Source organism: Mesocricetus auratus, unplaced genomic scaffold (assembly GCF_017639785.1).
Source record: "Mesocricetus auratus isolate SY011 unplaced genomic scaffold, BCM_Maur_2.0 Super-Scaffold_100046, whole genome shotgun sequence".
NCBI classification, from domain to species: Eukaryota; Metazoa; Chordata; class Mammalia; order Rodentia; family Cricetidae; genus Mesocricetus; species Mesocricetus auratus.
The window spans coordinates 3,769,095-3,775,094 of record NW_024429223.1 but is presented as its reverse complement, the minus strand read 5'-3'; the positions used below and the strand labels follow the sequence as shown (position 1 = coordinate 3,775,094).

General features: G+C 53.9%; 1 protein-coding gene across 1 annotated transcript in view; it reads right to left on the bottom strand.

The window, feature by feature from the left end:
• The window catches only part of Pepd (peptidase D), a 143,760-nt gene that overhangs the window by 54,984 nt on the left and 82,776 nt on the right, over positions 1 to 6,000 (bottom strand). The gene's annotated exons all lie outside the window — the stretch shown is intronic.

Genomic DNA, 6,000 nt, shown 5'->3' with positions numbered 1-6,000 from the left:
TGGAGATGAGGCACGGGGCTGGAGAGCTTGCCAAGGGTGCACAGGGCCCTGGGCTCCACCCGCCCGCACCAGAGATGCGGTTTAAAAAGTCACTCTGCTCTCGGCAAAACCGCGGTGGGTGCTTGCCTGGCATGCACAAGGCCTTGGGTTCCTATCGCTGCTCCACAACTTATAAAACCGACACTCGGGGGCAGAAACAGGAAAGATGATCAAAGGCGTGAGCTGGAATAGACTAGGGTGAGGCTGGGTGACAGTGGGGGGGGGGTGGTCCTCTCTCATCCAGCCAGCGTTTCCAGGCACCCTCAGCTGGGCGCAGTGACTGAGCCGGGGCATCCTTTGTTTTCATTCCCGAGCTCCGAGGCCCCCTTGGCTAGGAAAATGTCTGATCCTGACCCAAAACCACGAGGGACGGGACGCTGGCAAGGCGACACAGAGGAGTCTCTGCTGGGAGGGCGTGGGGTCTCGGGAAACTGGGACCCCAGTGTCAGCATCATGAGTAAATGTAATTAGTGTCATGGAAAACAGAATTCCGGAGCCAAGAGGAAGCCCCAGGACAAGTGCCTGCTCCCTCACAGTGCGCAGCGGGAGACAAGGCCCTCTGTCAGCCACAGCCCAGAGCAGGTCGTGGGGACCCAGTTTGTCCGGGGGCCTCTACCCCAGGAACCCTGGCCCTTCCTTGGTTTTGGATATGGCTGCCTTGGTGCAGGCTCCCAGATCTCCTTTTTTTTTTTTTTTTTTTTTTTTTTTTGGTTTTTGAGACAGGGTTTCTCTGTGTTGTTTTGGAGGCTGTCCCGGAACTCGCTCTTGTAGACCAGGCTGGCCTCGAACTCACAGAGACCCTCCCGCCTCTGCCTCCTGAGTGCTGGGATTAAAGGCATGTGCCACCAACAAGGCTCCCAGATCTTTAAGCGTGTCCCTCCCGTCTCTGCTACCTCGTCAGTGAGACACCAGAGCTCTTGAGGCTGTCACTGCGGGCTGCCCACCCCATGGCTTTAAAGTCTAACAGGATCCCAGGGTGAGAACTGCCGAAGGCCGCAGGCACACTGGCGCCCCAGACCCACACACCCAAACACCTTCCCGTGGTATCCCCCAGCCGGGTTATGGGTCCCAGGGATACACAGGATGACCCGAGGCTGGCTGGCACGCAGATGCTCCCTCTAGGCCCCTGGTAGCTGTTTCCCTCCCAGTGTCTGCAAACGCTGGGGCGGGCAGTCTGCAGACTGCTACGCAGCCCTGTTCAAGGCCTCCACACCCGTCCACAGCAGCGCTGGGGGCCAAGTCAACGCGAACTCGACGGGGAACAGGCCACGCCCAAGTCACAGCTCTCTCCCCAACGTGGACCACTCGAGGCTGGGACAAGAAGCATAAAGGGGGGAGGGGACGGATGGGTGAAGGGGAGAGGATGGAGGGGAGGGAAAGAGAAGAATGAGAAGGGAAAGGGAACGAGGAGGAGGACAACGGGGATGAGGGCAACGAACAGAGTGGGGGAAAGGGGACCAGAGCCTCACATGGAGGGAAGCAAGACCTCCCCAGCACCTCCCGGTGGCCCAGGCCAGGATGCTCCTGCCTGCCATGGTTGCAGACATGCTAAGCTAAGAGACACCTGACCCCCCCGCATGCTGCCCTGGACCACACGCACCGACTCCATGGGCAAGTGTCACCCAAGATGCTCCTCTGTCCTCTTTTTGCTAGTCAGAGCTCGCCGGAGAGTATGGATGGAGTGACGCAAACTACAAACTACCCCTGTGTCTTAGCGCTCAGGCGTGCTCGCCTACAGCAGTCACTGTGGGGGATGGGCAGAAACGGGCCTGGTGGGGGAAGTCCTTCTGTGTACACGCGCTTATCTTACTGGTTGTTGAATAAAGCGCTGCTGGCCAATAGGGAAGCAAGATAGGTGGGACTAGGAGTCGAGGAGGGTTTGGGGAAACAGAGGCACAGGAGTCACGATGTAGGACTCGGGAGAAGTAACATGCCCGGACCCTTTCTCCGGTAAGAGTAGATCACGTGGAAATACGTAGATCAGCAATTATGGGTTAAATACTTAAAGCCAGTAAGAAACCAAGCAAATGGCCACAGCTTCATAATTAATATAGAGCGTCCTGTGTGTTATTTGGGGGCTGAGCCAGCAGCGGGACCCAAGCGGCTGGCGGGAAGACAACACGTCACACTGGCCAGCATTCCCAGCGTGCGACACTGGCAGGTGACGCTCATGTACCTGTGCGGGCACCTCAACAGATTTAAGAGCCATCAGGCCACCCTCTGCGGGTTCTTGAGACTCTGTGGCTCCTTTGTCAAGTCTGTCGTCAACCCTACCGCACACCTGTGTGCCAGCGACACAGTGCGTGACAACACGGAGAACCCAGGCTCCAAGGATGTGGAAGAGAGGGCCTTCCACGTGAACGCTGAACGTAACAAGCCGTGTGCTGGGCGAGCCATGGGCCTTGAAGGAAGTCCCTGGAGTTGGTGGCACCTGCAGAGGATTAGCAAATGGGGAATCCAGAGGTGTGTCAGAGGAGCATCGACCAGGCCAAGCGGGGGTCCTCAAAAAATGCAGCTTGGACCAGGAATGATGGCGCATGCCTTTAATCCTAGCACTTAGTAGGCTGAGGCAGGTAGATTTCTATGAGTTTGAGGTCAGCCTGGTCTACATAGCAAGTTCCGGGCCAGCTGGGGCTACACAGTGAGACCCTGTCTCAACACACACACACACACACACACACACACACACACACACACACACACACACACACACGCACGCACGCACGCACGCACGCACGCGTGCCCCCCTCCCCCTACATGCACCCACACAGTCACACAGTGTGTGCGCCAAAAACACAGAGTCTGGAAAGTGACAGGCCTCCAGGCCATCTGGGTGCTGACCCACAGCAGAGCAGCATCGCCTGGGCTCGACAAAGAACCCTGCACAACCCTGCCTCACAACTGCCAACTTTTCCCTTTCAGGATTCTTTTAAACGATGGCTTGTTTAACTGCCAACATCAATTGGCTAGCAATTTCATGAACAAATGGCTTTCTGCTTGTCTCTGGGTCCAGCCACTTTTATTTGTCCCTGAGTATTTGGCAGGAACCGGTGACATCAATAAGGAGACGTCAATTTTTAACGGCCACGTGACATGTGAAACCTCAGATGGATTTTCCGTCGGCAAACAGGGCGCCTGGAGCAGCGGTTATTAACGGCCCCGAGAGACACATGGGCAAGCCCAGGAGACAGCACTCTGGATGGAGACTGGATTAAGGAGACACTGTAGGCACCAGACCTCCAAGCATCATAAATAAAGCTAACATTTTAGACTGTGGTTGAACCTTCTGCTGTCATAACCGTTTAGGTCATGACGGGCTTGATGTTTTATAGCAAAATGGCAAATATCTTTCTTAACTGGTAAGTTGGCACGAATCCAACTGAATGGATCACCACAGGGGGTGGGGGGGGAGGCCGACGCCAGCAGGAGAATTCCCGGGTGGGGGAGTCACTAGAAGCAACTCAGACACTGACCTCTGGAAAGGCACGGGACACAGGCTTGGGGCCCATCTTGTCACTGTCACCACCAGTTCCCACCGCGTGACTGCACTGTCGCTGCAGGAGGTGGCACTCTCCTCGTCTGGTAACTCATGGGGTCTGATCCCCACGCTGTTCCCAGCAATGGCCAAGTCACAGCAGGGTCAGGGAGAGGGCAACAGGAATGCAGGGAGAACAAGACAGTGATGTATACCAGGGCGGAAGAGGAGGCAGGAGGCCTGGGGGCAGTGTGTGATTTTCCTGACAGCTGGAGGCAACCTCCAAATCCCTCTGGCTGACCCAGTGTCCAGACACAAGCCTCATGGATGTCACCAGCAAACTAGACTGTGTGCGTGCGTGCGTGCGTGCGTGCGTGCGTGCGTGTGTGTGTGTGTGTGTTCTCTTTTCTTCTTTTCTCTTTGGGGGCCCACTACCCAGTTCCCAAATAAACGCATGAAGGCTTATTTTTTCTTATGAGTGCCTGGCCTTAGCTTGGCTTGTTTCTGGACAGCTTTTCTTTTTCATTTTTTAAATTTATTTTTCAAGACAGGGTTTCCTCTGTGTAGCTTTGTAGACCAGGCTGACCTTGAACTCACAGAGATCCGCCTGCCTCTGCCTCCTGAGTGCTGGGATTAAAGGCGTGCCCTACCATCGCCCTGCCCCTTAAATCATCACATCTGTCTTTTGCCTCTGAGCTTCTATCTTTCTCTATTCCATATGCCTCTCTTCACCTCTTACTCTGAAGCTTGCTGTGGAGTTGGGTGGCTGACCTGATGTCCTCTTCTCCTCTTTTTCTCACTCCTTGGTCTTCTCTTCCCAGATTTCTCCTCCTATTCATTCTCCCAGCCTGCCAGCCCCGCCCATACTTTCTCCCACCTAGCCATTGGCTGTTCAGCTCTTTATTAGGCCAATGGGGTGTTTTAGACAGGCAAAGGAACACAGCTTCACAGAGTTAAACAAATGCAGCACGAAGGAATGCAACACACCTCTGCATCATTAAACAAATGTTCCACAGCACAAACAAATGCAACACATATTAAAATAATATCCTGCAACAACTCTGGGAGTGCCAAGAACCGGAGAAGACTCTTGGGGGCATGCCGGCTGTGCTGGGCACGAGTGACGGTACCCTCTGCCCTCTGTGCCCCTCTCACAGGGGTCACAATGTGCCAAATTCGGCAGAAGAAACTTTACTGCAGTGAGCGGCAGGCCACGCCCTGACTTTGTGGCTGTTAAAAGACGATGTTTGTGGAACACCAGGGTAAGAGAGAGGTCAAAGGGCCCTTCCTTGCCTCATGCCTTAGGATGGGTAAGGCTAAGACCTTCCTGGGCCTTGTCTGATGGCCAGCACTATCTTTTTCCTTCCTTCCTTCCTTCCTTCCTTCCTTCCTTTCTTCCTTTCTTCCTTCCTTCCTTTCTTTCTTTCTTTGTATGCGTGCTTTGCCTGCACGTGTGAATGCTGTACCATATCGTACCTGCTACCTGACGACGTCAGGAGAGGGCATCAGATTTTGTGCAGCTTGAACCAGGCCAGCATTTTCTAAGACCAGGGCTTAATACATACCCCCAGGTTGACCTTGAACTCTTAACCCTCCTGCCTATACCTCAAGTGCTGAGACAACAGCACTGCACACAGCCCCGGCTCAGGTTTTTAGGCAGGAGATCTCCTCGGTGAGCAGGCTCACCACAGGGCAAGGAGACGTGGCTCAGGGGTGAAGAGCAAACACTGCTCCCGTGGAAGGCTTGAACTCAGGTCCCAGCATGCACACTGGGGCAGCTCACAACCTCCCGTAACTCTTTCTGGCCTGCAAGGAGACCTGTACCCATATGTATGCATAAGCCGCCCCCCTAACCCCCCACAATACACAGAACTTTAAAAAAAAAACTTTAGAAAAACAAAGTCCACCACGGACAGTTCCTCAAGTGACCACAGATCCAGCATTGTCCTTGTCAGGCTGCCCCTACCTTATGAAGGGCCTATCAACTGTCGTTCTGTGTTAATCACTTAATGTCTTGGAAGATGCTGTCACCTTCAAGCTTCCCATGAACTCCCAGAGTGAATGCCAAACACTGGCTTCCAAGAAATGCTTTTCTTTTTTTTTTAATTGTAATTTTATGTATTTATTGTGTGTGTGCCCACTACAGCACACGTGGGGAAGTCGGAGAACAGCTTGTGGGAGTCAGCTCTGGTCTACCACGTGGGAACTGGACTTGGGTCATCGGGCGTGGTAGCCGGCTTGTATCTGCTGATAACTGCCCCCCCCAATGCTCTAACATATGAATTCAGCAGTATCATGCCCCCCCATGCTCTAACATATGAATTCAGCAGTATCATGCCCCCCCATGCTCTAACATATGAATTCAGCAGTATCATGCCCCCCATGCTCTAACATATGAATTCAGCAGTATCATGCCCCCCATGCTCTAACATATGAATTCAGCAGTATCATGCCCCCCCCATGCTCTAACATACGGACTCACCGCT